Below are 15,413 nucleotides of genomic sequence, written 5' to 3' on the forward strand. Positions count from 1 at the left end.
CCTGGGGCTGGATTTTTCACACGTCTGCGATGACTGCAAGGGCTACGTTTTGTGTTGCTCGGAAACAGCGAACCCGGAGGGTCCAGTTGCATGTGGGGCTGCGTAAAGGCTCCCCTGGGGAGTTCACTTGTACCCAAAGCCTTCCTTTGGGGGCACTTTTCGATGGTACAAAGGGACTCGGAACGCGTTTTCTGGGGCCCGGTTTTTCGGTCTTCTCCCATGCCGGCTAGGGATATATTTAGGGTTGCTCTGAAAAAAAGAACCCGGAGGGTCCAGTTGCATGTGGGGCTGCGTAAAGGCTCCCCTGGGGAGTTCACTTGTACCCAAAGCCTTCCTTTGGGGACACTTTTGTATGGGCGAAAAGGGCTCGTAACGCATTTCCTGGGGCCTGATTTTTCAGTCGTCTTCGATGCCGGCTAGGGCTATGTTTAGGGATGCTCGGAAACAGCGAACCCGGAGGGTCCAGTTGCATGTGGGGCTGCGTAAAGGCTCCCCTGGGGAGTTCACTTGTACCCAAAGCCTTCCTTTGGGGGCACTTTTGGATGGTCCCAAGGGGCTCGTAACGCATTTCCTGGGGCCGGATTTTTCACTCGTCTCCTTTGACTGCTAGGGATATGTATAGGGATGCTCGGAAACAGCGAACCCGGAGGGTCCAGTTGCATGTGGGGCTGCGTAAAGGCTCCCCTGGGGAGTTCACTTATACCCAAAGCCTTCCTTTGGGGGCACTTTTGAATTGGTGAAAAGGGCTCGCAACGCATTTCCTGGGGCCTGATTTTTCAATTGTCATCGATGCCGGCTAGGGATATGTTGAGGGATGCTCGAAAACAGCGAACCCGGAGGGTCCAGTTGCATGTGGGGCTGCGTAAAGGCTCCCCTGGGGAGTTCACTTGTACCCAAAGCCTTCCTTTGGTGACACTTTGGGATGGTCCAAAGGGGCTCGCAACGCATTTCCTGGGGCCGGATTTTTCACTCGTCTACGATGACTGCTAGGGCTATGTTTAGGGTTGCTCGGAAACAGCGAACCCGGAGGATCCAGTTGCATGTGGGGCTGCGTAAAGGCTCCCCTGGGGAGTTCACTTGTACCCAAAGCCTTCCTTTGGGGACACTTTTGTATGGGCGAAAAGGGATCGTAACACATTTCCTGGGGCCTGATTTTTCAGTCGTCTTCGATGCCGGCTAGGTCTATGTTTAGGGATGCTTGGAAACAGCGAACCCGGAGGGTCCAGTTGCATGTGGGGCAGTGTAAAGGCTCCCCTGGGGAGTTCACTTGTACCCAAAGCCTTCCTTTCGTGACACTTTTGGATGGTACAAAGGGGCTTGCAACGCGTTTTCTGGGGCCCGGGTTTTCAGTCTTCTCCCATGCCGGCTAGTGATATATTTAGCGTTGCTCGGAAAAATCGAAACCGGAGGGTCCAGTTGCATGTGGGGCTGCGTAAAGGCTCCCCTGGGGAGTTCACTTGTACCCAAAGCCTTCCTCTGGGGGCACTTTTGGATGGGCGAAAAGGGCTTGCAACGCATTTCCTGGGGCCTGATTTTTCAGTCCACTTCGATGCCGGCTAGGGCTATGTTTAGGGATGCTCGGAAACAGCGAACCCGGAGGGTCCAGTTGCATGTGGGGCTGCGTAAAGGCTCCCCTGGGGAGTTCACTTGTACCCAAAGCCTTCCTTTGGGGGCACTTTTGGATGGGCGAAAAGGGCTCGCAACGCATTTCCTGGGGCCTGATTTTTCACTCGTCTCCACTGACGGCTAGGGCTACGTTTACGTTTGCTCAGGAACAGCGAACCCGGAGGATCCAGTTGCATGTGGGTCTGCGTAAAGGCTCCCCTGGGAACTTCAGATGTACCCATAGCCTTCCTTAGGGGGCACTTTTGGATGGTCGAAAAGGGCTCGAAACGCATTTCCTGGGGCCTGATTTTTCAGTCGTCTTCGATGCCGGCTAGGGCTATGTTTAGGGATGCTCGGAAACAGCGAACCCGGAGGGTCCAGTTGCATGTGGGGCTGCGTAAAGGCTCCCCTGGGGAGTTCACTTGAACCCAAAGCCTTCCTTTGGGGGCACTTTTGGATGTTCCAAAGGGGCTCGCAACGCATTTCCTGGGTCCTGATTTTTCAGTCATCTCCGATGACGGCTAGGGATACGTTTAGGTTTGCTCATGAACAGCGAACCCGGAGGGTCCAGTTGCATGTGGGGCAGTGTAAAGGCTCCCCTGGGGAGTTCACTTGTACCCAAAGCCTTCCTTTGGTGACACTTTTGGATGGTCCAAAGGGGCTTGCAACGCGTTTTCTGGGACCCGGGTTTTCAGTCTTCTCCCATGCCGGCTAGTGATATATTTAGCGTTGCTCGGAAAAATCGAACCCGGAGGGTCCAGTTGCATGTGGGGCTGCGTAAAGGCTCCCCTGGGGAGTTCACTTGTACCCAAAGCCTTCCTTTCGGGGCTCTTTTGGATGGGAGAAAAGGGATCGCAACCCATTTCCTGGGGCCTGATTTTTCAGTCGTCTTCGATGCCGCCTAGGGCTATGTTTAGTGATGCTCGGAAACAGCGAACCCGGAGGGTCCAGTTGCATGTGGGTCTGTGTAAAGGCTCCCCTGGGAACTTCAGATGTACCCATAGCCTTCCTTAGGGGGCACTTTTGGATGGTCGAAAAGGGCTCGAAACGCATTTCCTGGGGCCTGATTTTTCAGTCGTCTTCGATGCCGGCTAGGGCTATGTTTAGGGATGCTCGGAAAAATCGAACCCGGAGGGTCCAGTTGCATGTGGGGCAGTGTAAAGGCTCCCCTGGGGAGTTCACTTGTACCCAAAGCCTTCCTTTGGGGGCACTTTTGGATGGGGGAAAAGGGCTCGCAACGCATTTCCTGGGTCCTGATTTTTCAGTCGTCATCGATGCCGGCTAGGGCTATGTTTAGGAATGCTCGGAAACAGCGAACCCGGAGGGTCCAGTTGCATGTGGGGCTGCGTAAAGGCTCCCCTGGGGAGTTCACTTGTACCCAAAGCCTTCCTTTGGGGGCACTTTTGGATGGGCGAAAAGGGCTTGCAACGCATTTCCTGGGGCCTGATTTTTGACTCGTCTCCGATGACTGCTAGGGCTATGTTTAGGGATGCTCGGAAACAGCGAACCCGGAGGGTCCAGTTGCATGTGGGGCTGCGTAAAGGCTCCCCTGGGGAGTTCACTTGTACCCAAAGGCTTCCTTTGGGGGCACTTTTGGATGGGCGAAAAGGGCTTGCAACGCATTTCCTGGGGCCTGATTTTTGACTCGTCTCCGATGACTGCTAGGGCTATGTTTAGGGATGCTCGGAAACAGCGAACCCGGAGGGTCCAGTTGCATGTGGGGCTGCGTAAAGGCTCCCCTGGGAACTTCAGATGTACCCAAAGCCTTCCTTAGGGGGCACTTTTGGATGTTCCAAAGGGTCTCGCAACGCATTTCCTGGGGCCTGATTTTTCACTCGTCTCCGATGATAGCTAGGTCTACGTTTAGGTTTGCTCATGAACAGCGAACCCGGAGGGTCCAGTTGCATGTGGGGCAGTGTAAAGGCTCCCCTGGGGAGTTCACTTGTACCCAAAGCCTTCCTTTGTGGGGACTTTTGGAAGGGCAAAAAGGGCTCGGAACTCATTTCCTGGGGCCTGATTTTTCAGTCGTCATCGATGCCGGCTAGGGTTATGTTTAGGGATGCTCGGAAACAGCGAACCCGGAGGGTCCAGTTGCATGTGGGGCTGCGTAAAGGCTCCCCTGGGGAGTTCACTTGTACCCAAAGCCTTCCTTTGGTAACACTTTTGGATGGGCGAAAAGGGCTCGTAACGCATTTCCTGGGGCCTGATTTTTCACTCGTCTCCAATGACAGCTAGGGCTACGTTTCGTTTTGCTCAGGAACAGCGAACCCGGATGGTCCAGTTGCATGTGGGGCTGCGTAAAGGTTCCCCTGGGGAGTTCACTTGTACCCAAAGCCTTCCTTTGGGGGCACTTTTGGATGGGCGAAAAGGGCTCGCAACTCATTTCCTGGGGCCTGATTTTTCAATCGTCTTCGATGCCGGCTAGGGCTATGTTTAGGGATGCTCGGAAACAGCAAACCCGGAGGGTCCAGTTGCATGTGGGGCTGCGTAAAGGCTCCCCTGGGGAGTTCACTTGTACCCAAAGTCTTCATTTGGGGGGAATTTTGGAAGGGCAAAAAGGGCTCGGAACTCATTTCCTGCGGCCTGATTTTTCAGTCGTCATCGATGCCGGCTAGGGCTACGTTTAGGAATGCTCGGAAACAGCGAACCCGGAGGGTCCAGTTGCATGTGGGTCTGCGTAAAGGCTCACCTGGGGAGTTCACTTGTACCCAAAGCCTTCATTTGCTGACACTTTTGGATGGGCGAAAAGGGCTCGGAACGCATTTCCTGGGGCCTGATTTTTCAGTCGTCTTCGATGCCGGCTAGGGATATGTTTAGGAATGCTCGGAAACAGCGAACCCAGAGGGTCCAGTTGCATGTGGGGCTGCGTAAAGGCTCCCCTGGGGAGTTCACTTGTACCCAAAGCCTTCCTTTGGGGGCACTTTTGGATGGGCGAAAAGGGCTCGCAACGCATTTCCTGGGGCCGTATTTTTCACTAGTCTACGATGACTGCTAGGGCTACATTTAGGGTTGCTCGTAAACTGCGAACCCAGAGGGTCCAGTTGCATGTGGGGCTACGTAAAGGCTCCCCTGGGGAGTTCTCTTGTACCCAAAGTCTTCCTTTGGGGGCACTTTTGGATGGGCGAAAAGGGCTCGTAACGCATTTCCTTGGGCCGGATTTTTCAGTAGTCTTCGATGCCGGCAAGGGCTATGTTTAGGAATGCTCGGAAACAGCGAACCCGGAGGGTCCAGTTGCATGTGGGGCTGCGTAAAGGCTCCCCTGGGGAGTTCTCTTGTACCCAAAGTCTTCCTTTGGGGGCACTTTTGGATGGGCGAAAAGGCTCGCAACGCATTTCCTGGGGCCTGATTTTTCAGTCGTCTTCGATGCCGGCTAGGGCTATGTTTAGGAATGCTCGGAAACAGCGAACCCGGAGGGTCCAGTTGCATGTGGGGCTGCGTAAAGGCTCCCCTGGGGAGTTCTCTTGTACCCAAAGTCTTCCTTTGGGGGCACTTTTGGATGGGCGAAAAGTGCTCGCAAATCATTTCCTGGGGCCTGATTTTTCAGTCGTCTTCGATGCCGGCTAGGGCTATGTTTAGGGATGCAAGGAAACAGCGAACCCGGAGGGTCCAGTTGCATGTGGGGCTGCGTAAAGGCTCCCCTGGGGAGTTCACTTGTACCCAAAGCCTTCCTTTGGGGGCACTTTTGGATGGGCGAAAAAGGCTTGGAACGCATTTCCTGGGGCCTGATTTTTCAGTCGTCTTCGATGCCGGCTAGGGCTATGTTTAGGGATGCTCGGAAACAGCGAACCTGGAGGGTCCAGTTGCATGTAGGGCAGTGTAAAGGCTCCACTGGGGAGTTCACTTGTACCCAAAGCCTTCCTTTGGTGACACTTTGGGATGGTCCAAAGGGGCTTGCAACGCGTTTTCTGGGACCCGGGTTTTCAGTCTTCTCCCTTGCCGGCTAGGGATATATTTAGGGTTGCTCGGAAAAATCGAACCCGGAGGGTCCAGTTGCATGTGGGGCTGCGTAAAGGCTCCCCTGGGGAGTTCACTTGTACCCAAAGCCTTCCTTTGGGGGCACTTTTGGATGGGTGAAAAGGGCTCGTAATGCATATCCTGGGGCCTGATTTTTCAGTTGTCATCGATGCCGGTAGGGCTATGTTTAGGGATGCTCGGAAACAGCGAACCCGGAGGGTCCAGTTGCATGTGGGGCTGCGTGAAGGCTCCCCTGGGGAGTTGACTTGTACCCAAATCCTTCCTTTGGTGACACTTTTGGATGGTCCAAAGGGGCTTGCAACGCATTTCCTGGGGCCTGATTTTTCAGTCGTCTTCGATGCCGGCTAGGGCTATGTTTAGGGATGCTCGAAAACAGCGAACCCGGAGGGTCCAGTTGCATGTGGGGCTGCGTAAAGGCTCCCCTGGGAACTTCAGATGTACCCAAGGCCTTCCTTTGGTGACACATTTGGATGGTCCAAAGGGGCTTGCAACGCGTTTCCTGGGGCCGGATTTTTCACTCGTCGACGATGACTGCTAGGGCTATGTTTAGGGTTGCTCGGAAACAGCGAACCCGGAGGGTGCAGTTGCATGTGGGGCTGCGTAAAGGCTCCCCTGGGGAGTTCACTTGTACCCAAAGCCTTCCTTTGGTGACACTTTTGGATGGTCCAAAGGGGCTTGCAACTCGTTTTCTGGGGCCCGGGTTTTCAGTCTTCTCCCATGCCGGCTAGAGATATATTTAGGGTTGCTCTGAAAAGTCGAAGCCGGAGGTTCCAGTTGCATGTGGGGCTGCGTAAAGGCTCCCCTGGGGAGTTCTCTTGTACCGAAAGCCTTCCTTTGGGGGCGCTTTGGATGGGCAAAAAGGGCACGCAACGCATTTCCTGGGGCCTGATTTTTCAGTCGTCTTCGATGCCGGCTAGGGCTATGTTTAGGGATGCTCGAAAACAGCGAACCCGGATGGTCCAGTTGCATGTGGGGCTGCGTAAAGGCTCCCCTGGGGAGTTCACTTGTACCCAAAGCCTTACTTTGGTGACACTTTGGGATGGTCCAAAGGGGCTTGCAACGGGTTTTCTGGGGCCCGTGTTTTCAGTCTTCTCCCATTCCGGCTAGGGATATATTTAGGGTTGCTCGGAAACAGCGAACCCGGAGGGTCCAGTTGCATTTGGGGCTGCTTAAAGGCTCCTCTGGGGAGTTCTCTTGTACCCAAAGCCTTCCTTTGGGGGCATTTTTGGATGGGCGAAAAGGGCTCGGAACGCATTTCCTGGGGCCTGATTTTTCAGTCGTCTTCGACGCCAGCTAGGGCTATGTTTAGGGATGCTCGGAAACAGCGAACCCGGAGGGTCCAGTTGCATGTGGGGCTGCGTAAAGGCTCCCCTGGGGAGTTCTCTTGTACCCAAAGCCTTCCTTTGGTGACACATTTGGATGTTCCAAAGGGGCTTGCAACGCGTTTTCTGGGACCAGGGTTTTCAGTCTTCTAAAATTCCGGCTAATGATATATTTAGGGTTGCATGAAAAATCGAACCCGGAGGGTCCAGTTGCATGTGGGGCTGCATAAAGGCACCCCTGGGGAGTTCTCTTGTACCCAAAGCCTTCCTTTGGTGACACTTTGGGATGGTCCAAAGGGGCTTGCAACGCGTTTCCTGGGGCCTGATTTTTCAGTCGTCTTCGATGCCGGCTAGGGCTATATTTAGGGATGCTCGAAAACAGCGAACCCGGAGGGTCCAGTTGCATGTGGGGCTGCGTAAAGGCGCCTCTGGGGAGTTCACTTGTATCGAAAGCCTTCCTTTGGGGGCACGTTTGGATGGGCGAAAAGGGCTCGCAACGCATTTCCTGGGGTCGGATTTTTCACTCGTCTACGATGACTGCTAGGGCTACGTATAGGGTTGCTCGGAAACAGCGAACCCGGAGGGTCCAGTTGCATGTGGGGCTGCGTAAAGGCTCCCCTGGGGAGTTCACTTGTACCCAAAGCCTTCCTTTTGTGACACTTTTGGATGGTCCAATAGTGCTTGCAAAGCGTTTTCTGGGGCCCGTGTTTTCAGTCTTCTCCCATGCAGGCTAGAGATATATTTAGGGTTGCTCGGAAACAGCGAACCCGGAGGGTCCAGTTGCATGTGGGGCTGCGTAAAGGCTCCCCTGGGGAGTTCTCTTGTACCCAAAGCCTTCCTTTGGGGGCACTTTTTGATGGGCGAAAAGGGCTTGCAACGCATTTCCTGGGGCCTGATTTTTCAGTCGTCTTCGATGCCGGCAAAGGTCTTGTTTAGGGATGCTCGGAAACAGCGAACCCGGATGGTCCAGTTGCATGTGGGGCTGCGTAAAGGCTCCCCTGGGAACTTCAGATGTACCCAAAGCCTTCCTTTGGTGACACTTTTGGATGGTCCAAAGTAGCTTGCAACGCCTTTCCTGGGGCCTGATTTTTCAGTCGTCTTCGATGACAGCTAGTGATATGTTTAGGGATGCTCGGAAACAGCGAACCCGGAGGGTCCAGTTGCATGTGGGGCTGCGTAAAGGCTCCCCTGGGGAGTTCACTTGTACCCAAAGCCTTCCTTTGGTGACACTTTTGGATGGTCCAAAGGGGCTCGCAACGCATTTCCTGGGGCTGGATTTTTCACACGTCTGCGATGACTGCAAGGGCTACGTTTTGTGTTGCTCGGAAACAGCGAACCCGGAGGGTCCAGTTGCATGTGGGGCTGCGTAAAGGCTCCCCTGGGGAGTTGACTTGTACCCAAAGCCTTCCTTTCGTGACACTTTGGGATGGTCCAAAGGGGCTTGCAACGCGTTTTCTGGGGCCCGTGTTTTCAGTCTTCTCCCATGTCGGCTAGGGATATATTTAGGGTTGCTCGGAAACAGCGAACCCGAAGGGTCCAGTTGCATGTGGGGCTGCGTAAAGGCTCCCCTGGGGAGTTCACTTGTACCCAAAGCCTTCCTTTGGGGGCACTTTTCGATGGTACAAAGGGACTCGGAACGCGTTTTCTGGGGCCCGGTTTTTCTGTCTTCTCCCATGCCGCTAGGGATATATTTAGGGTTGCTCTGAAAAAAAGAACCCGGAGGGTCCAGTTGCATGTGGGGCTGCGTAAAGGCTCCCCTGGGGAGTTCACTTGTACCCAAAGCCTTCCTTTGGTGACACTTTGGGATGGTCCAAAGGGGCTCGCAACGCATTTCCTGGGGCCGGATTTTTCACTCGTCTACGATGACTGCTAGGGCTATGTTTAGGGTTGCTCGGAAACAGCGAACCCGGAGGATCCAGTTGCATGTGGGGCTGCGTAAAGGCTCCCCTGGGGAGTTCACTTTTACCCAAAGCCTTCCTTTGGGGACACTTTTGTATGGGCGAAAAGGGCTCGTAACACATTTCCTGGGGCCTGATTTTTCAGTCGTCTTCGATGCCGGCTAGGTCTATTTTTAGGGATGCTTGGAAACAGCGAACCCGGAGGGTCCAGTTGCATGTGGGGCTGCGTAAAGGCTCCTCTGGGGAGTTCTCTTGTACCCAAAGCCTTCCTTTGGGGGCACTTTTGGATGGGCGAAAAGGGCTCGGAACGCATTTCCTGGGGCCTGATTTTTTAGTCGTCTTCGATGCCGGCTAGGGCTATGTTTAGGGATGCTCGGAAACAGCGAACCCGGAGGGTCCAGTTGCATGTGGGGCTGCGTAAAGGCTCCCCTGGGGAGTTCACTTGTACCCAAAGCCTTCCTTTGGTGACACTTTTGGATGTTCCAAAGTAGCTTGCAACGCCTTTCCTGGGGCCTGATTTTTCAGTCGTCTTCGATGACAGCTAGTGATATGTTTAGGGATGCTCGGAAACAGCGAACCCGGAGGGTCCAGTTGCATGTGGGGCTGCGTGAAGGCTCCCCTGGGGAGTTGACTTGTACCCAAAGCCTTCCTTTGGTGACACTTTGGGATGCTCCAAAGTGGCTTGCAACGCGTTTTCTGGGACCCGGGTTTTCAGTCTTCTCCCATGCCGGCTAGGGATATATTTAGGGTTGCTCGGAAAAATCGAACCCGGAGGGTCCAGTTGCATGTGGGGCTGCGTAAAGGCTCCCCTGAGGAGTTCACTTGTACCCAAAGCCTTCCTTTGGGGGCACTTTTCGATGGTACAAAGGGACTCGGAACGCGTTTTCTGGGGCCTGATTTTTCAGTTGTCATCGATGCCGGTAGGGCTATGTTTGGGGATGCTCGGAAACAGCGAACCCGGAGGGTCCAGTTGCATGTGGGGCTGCGTGAAGGCTCCCCTGGGGAGTTGACTTGTACCCAAAGCCTTCCTTTGGTGACACTTTTGGATGGTCCAAAGGGGCTTGCAACGCATTTCCTGGGGCCTGATTTTTCAGTCGTCTTCGATGCCGGCTAGGTCTATGTTTAGGGATGCTCGAAAACAGCGAACCCGGAGGGTAAAGTTGCATGTGGGGCTGCGTAAAGGCTCCCCTGGGAACTTCAGATGTACCCAAGGCCTTCCTTTGGTGACACATTTGGATGGTCCAAAGGGGCTTGCAACGCGTTTCCTGGGGCCGGATTTTTCACTCGTCGACGATGACTGCTAGGGCTATGTTTAGGGTTGCTCGGAAACAGCGAACCCGGAGGGTCCAGTTGCATGTGGGGCTGCGTAAAGGCTCCCCTGGGGAGTTCACTTGTACCCAAAGCCTTCCTTTGGTGACACTTTGGGATGGGCGAAAAGGGCTCGTAACGCAGTTCCTGGGGCCTGATTTTTCAGTCGTCTTCGATGCCCGCTAGGGCTATGTTTAGGGATGCTCAGAAACAGCGAACCCGGAGGGTCCAGTTGCATGTGGGGCTGCGTAAAGGCTCCCCTGGGAAATTCACTTGTACCCAAAGCCTTCCTTTGCTGACACTTTTGGATGGTCTAAAGGGGCTTGTAACGATTTTTCTGGGATACGGGTTTTCAGTCTTCTCCCATGCCGGCTAGGGATATATTTAGGGTTGCTCGGAAAGAGCGAACCCGGAGGGTCCAGTTGCATGTGGGGCTGCGTAAAGGCTCCCCGGGGAGTTCACTTGTACTCAAAGCCTTCCTTTGGGGGCACATTTGGATGGTCCAAAGGGGCTCGGAACGCATTTCCTGGGGCCTGATTTTTCACTCGTCTCCGATGACGGCTAGGGCTACGTTTAGTTTTGCTCAGGAACAGCGAACCCGGAGGGTCCAGTTGCATGTGGGGCTGCTTAAAGCTCCCCTGGGGAGTTCTCTTGTACCCGAAGCCTTCCTTTGGGGGCACTTTTGGATGGGCGAAAAGGGCTCGCAACGCATTTCCTGGGGCCTGATTTTTCAGTCGTCTTCGATGCCGGCTAGGGCTATGTTTAGGGATGCTCGGAAACAGCAAACCCGGAGGGTCCAGTTGCATGTGGGGCTGCGTAAAGGCTCCCCTGTGAGTTCACTTGTACCCAAAGCCTTCCTTTGGTGACACTTTTGGATGGTCCAAAGGGGCTTGCAACTCGTTTTCTGGGGCCCGGGTTTTCAGTCTTCTCCCATGCCGGCTAGTGATATATTTAGGGTTGCTCTGAAAAGTCGAAGCCGGAGGTTCCAGTTGCATGTGGGGCAGCGTAAAGGCTCCCCTGGGGAGTTCACTTGTACCCAAAGCCTTACTTTGGTGACACTTTGGGATGGTCCAAAGGGGCTTGCAACGGGTTTTCTGCGGCCCGTGTTTTCAGTCTTCTCCCATTCCGGCTAGGGATATATTTAGGGTTGCTCGGAAACAGCGAACCCGGAGGGTTCAGTTGCATGTGGGGCTGCTTAAAGGCTCCTCTGGGGAGTTCTCTTGTACCCAAAGCCTTCCTTTGGGGGCACTTTTGGATGGGCGAAAAGGGCTCGGAACGCATTTCCTGGGGCCTGATTTTTCAGTCGTCTTCGATGCCAGCTAGGGCTATGTTTAGGGATGCTCGGAAACAGCGAACCCGGAGGGTCCAGTTGCATGTGGGGCTGCGTAAAGGCTCCCCTGGGGAGTTCTCTTGTACCCAAAGCCTTCCTTTGGTGACACATTTGGATGTTCCAAAGGGGCTTGCAACGCGTTTTCTGTGACCAGGGTTTTCAGTCTTCTCCAATTCCGGCTAATGATATATTTATGGTTGCATGAAAAATCGAACCCGGAGGGTCCAGTTGCATGTGGGGCTGCATAAAGGCACCCCTGGGGAGTTCTCTTGTACCCAAAGCCTTCCTTTGGGGGCACATTTGGATGGGTGAAAATGGCTCGAAACGCATTTCCTGGGGCCTGATTTTTCAGTCGTCATCGATGTCGGTAGGGCTATGTTTAAGGATGCTCGGAAACAGCGAACCCGGAGGGTCCAGTTGCATGTGGGGCTGCGTAAAGGCTCCCCTGGGGAGTTCACTTGTACCCAAAGCCTTCCTTTGGTGACACTTTTGGATGGTCCAAAGGGGCTTGCAACGCGTTTCCTGGGGCCAGATTTTTCAGTCGTCTTCGATGCCGTCTAGGTCTTTGTTAAGGGATGCTCGAAAACAGCGAACCCGAAGGGTCCAGTTGCATGTGGGGCTGCGTAAAGGCTCCCCGGGGAGTTCACTTGTACACGAAGCCTTCCTTTGGGGGCACATTTGGATGGTCCAAAGGGGCTCGGAACGCATTTCCTGGGGCCTGATTTTTCACTCGTCTCCGATGACTGCTAGGGCTACGTTTAGTTTTGCTCAGGAACAGCGAACCCGGAGGGTCCAGTTGCATGTGGGGCTGCGTAAAGGCTCCCCTGGGGAGTTCACTTGTACCCGAAGCCTTCCTTTGGGGGCACTTTTGGATGGGCGAAAAGGGCTCGCAACGCATTTCCTGGGGCCTGATTTTTCAGTCGTCTTCGATGCCGGCTAGGGTTATGTTTAGGGATGCTCGGAAACAGCGAACCCGGAGGGTCCAGTTGCATGTGGGGCTGCGTAAAGGCTCCCCTGGGGAGTTCTCTTGTACCCAAAGCCTTCCTTTGGGGGCGCTTTGGATGGGCAAAAAGGGCTCGCAACGCATTTCCTGGGGCCTGAATTTTCAGTCGTCTTCGATGCCGGCTAGGGCTATGTTTAGGGATGCTCGAAAACAGCGAACCCGGACGGTCCAGTTGCATGTGGGGCTGCGTAAAGGCTCCCCTGGGAACTTCAGATGTACCCAAGGCCTTCCTTTGTTGACAGTGTTGGATGGTCCAAAGGGGCTCGCAACGCATTTCCTGGGGCCGGATTTTTCACTCGTCTACGATGACTGCTAGGGCTACGTTTAGGGTTGCTCGGAAACAGCGAACCCGGAGGGTCCAGTTGCATGTGGGGCTGCGTAAAGGCTCCCCTGGGGAGTTCACTTGTACCCAAAGCCTTCCTTTGGTGACACTTTGGGATGGTCCAAAGGGGCTTGCAACGCGTTTTCTGGGGCCCGTGTTTTCAGTCTTCTCCCATGCCGGCTAGGGATATATTTAGGGTTGCTCGGAAACAGCAAACCCGGAGGGTCCAGTTGCATGTGGGGCTGCTTAAAGGCTCCTCTGGGGAGTTCTCTTGTACCCATGCCTTCCTTTGGGGGCACTTTTGGATGGGCGAAAAGGGCTCGCAACGCATTTTTTGGGGCCTGATTTTTCAGTCGTCTTCGATGCCGGCTAGGGCTATGTTTAGGGATGCTCGGAAACAGCGAACCCGGAGGGTCCAGTTGCATGTGGGGCTGCGTAAAGGCTCCCCTGGGGAGTTCTCTTGTACCCAAAGCCTTCCTTTGGTGACACATTTGGATGTTCCAAAGGGGCTTGCAACGCGTTTTCTGGGACCCGGGTTTTCAGTCGTCTCCAATTCCGGCTAATGATATATTTAGGGTTGCATGAAAAATCGAACCCGGAGGGTCCAGTTGCATGTGGGGCTGCATAAAGGCACCCCTGGGGAGTTCTCTTGTACCCAAAGCCTTCCTTTGGGGGCACTTTTGGATGGGTGAAAAGGGCTCGGAACGCATTTCCTGGGGCCTGATTTTTCAGTCGTCTTCGATGTTGGTAGGGCTATGTTTAAGGATGCTCGGAAACAGCGAACCCGGAGGGTCCAGTTGCATGTGGGGCTGCGTAAAGGCTCCTCTGGGGAGTTCACTTGTACCCAAAGCCTTCCTTTGGTGACACTTTGGGATGGTCCAAAGGGGCTTGCAACGCGTTTCCTGGGGCCTGATTTTTCAGTCGTCTTCGATGCCGGCTAGGGCTATGTTTAGGGATGCTCGAAAACAGCGAACCCGGAGGGTCCAGTTGCATGTGGGGCTGCGTAAAGGCGCCTCTGGGGAGTTCACTTGTATCGAAAGCCTTCCTTTGGGGGCACTTTTGGATGGGCGAAAAGGGCTCGCAACGCATTTCCTGGGGTCGGATTTTTCACTCGTCTACGATGACTGCTAGGGCTACGTTTAGGGTTGCTCGGAAACAGCGAACCCGGAGGGTCCAGTTGCATGTGGGGCTGCGTAAAGGCTCCCCTGGGGAGTTCACTTGTACCCAAAGCCTTCCTTTGGTGACACTTTTGGATGGTCCAATAGGGCTTGCAAAGCGTTTTCTGGGGCCCGTGTTTTCAGTCTTCTCCCATGCCGGCTAGGGATATATTTAGGGTTGCTCGGAAACAGCGAACCCGGAGGGTCCAGTTGCATGTGGGGCTGCGTAAAGGCTCCCCTGGGGAGTTCTCTTGTACCCAAAGCCTTCCTTTGGGGGCACTTTTGGATGGGCGAAAAGGGCTTGCAACGCATTTCCTGGGGCCTGATTTTTCAGTCGTCTTCGATGCCGGCAAGGGCTATGTTTAGGGATGCTCAGAAACAGCGAACCCGGAGGGTCCAGTTGCATGTGGGGCTGCGTAAAGGCTCCCCTGGGGAGTTCACTTGTACCCAAAGCCTTCCTTTGGTGACACTTTTGGATGTTCCAAAGTAGCTTGCAACGCCTTTCCTGGGGCCTGATTTTTCAGTCGTCTTCGATGACAGCTAGTGATATGTTTAGGGATGCTCGGAAACAGCGAACCCGGAGGGTCCAGTTGCATGTGGGGCTGCGTAAAGGCTCCCCTGGGGAGTTCACTTGTACCCAAAGCCTTCCTTTGGTGACACTTTTGGATGGTCCAAAGGGGCTCGCAACGCATTTCCTGGGGCTGGATTTTTCACACGTCTGCGATGACTGCAAGGGCTACGTTTTGTGTTGCTCGGAAACAGCGAACCCGGAGGGTCCAGTTGCATGTGGGGCTGCGTAAAGGCTCCCCTGGGGAGTTGACTTGTACCCAAAGCCTTCCTTTCGTGACACTTTGGGATGGTCCAAAGGGGCTTGCAACGCGTTTTCTGGGGCCCGTGTTTTCAGTCTTCTCCCATGTCGGCTAGGGATATATTTAGGGTTGCTCAGAAACAGCGAACCCGAAGGGTCCAGTTGCATGTGGGGCTGCGTAAAGGCTCCCCTGGGGAGTTCACTTGTACCCAAAGCCTTCCTTTGGGGGCACTTTTCGATGGTACAAAGGGACTCGGAACGTGTTTTCTGGGGCCCGGTTTTTCAGTCTTCTCCCATGCCGGCTAGGGATATATTTAGGGTTGCTCTGAAAAAAAGAACCCGGAGGGTCCAGTTGCATGTGGGGCTGCGTAAAGGCTCCCCTGGGGAGTTCACTTTTACCCAAAGCCTTCCTTTGGGGACACTTTTGTATGGGCGAAAAGGGCTCGTAACACATTTCCTGGGGCCTGATTTTTCAGTCGTCTTCGATGCCGGCTAGGGCTATGTTTAGGGATGCTTGGAAACAGCGAACCCGGAGGGTCCAGTTGCATGTGGGGCTGCGTAAAGGCTCCTCTGGGGAGTTCTCTTGTACCCAAAGCCTTCCTTTGGGGGCACTTTTGGATGGGCGAAAAGGGCTCGGATCGCATTTCCTGGGGCCTGATTTTTCAGTCGTCTTCGATGCCGGCTA

Source organism: Anas platyrhynchos, chromosome 18, assembly GCF_047663525.1.
Source record: "Anas platyrhynchos isolate ZD024472 breed Pekin duck chromosome 18, IASCAAS_PekinDuck_T2T, whole genome shotgun sequence".
NCBI classification, from domain to species: Eukaryota; Metazoa; Chordata; class Aves; order Anseriformes; family Anatidae; genus Anas; species Anas platyrhynchos.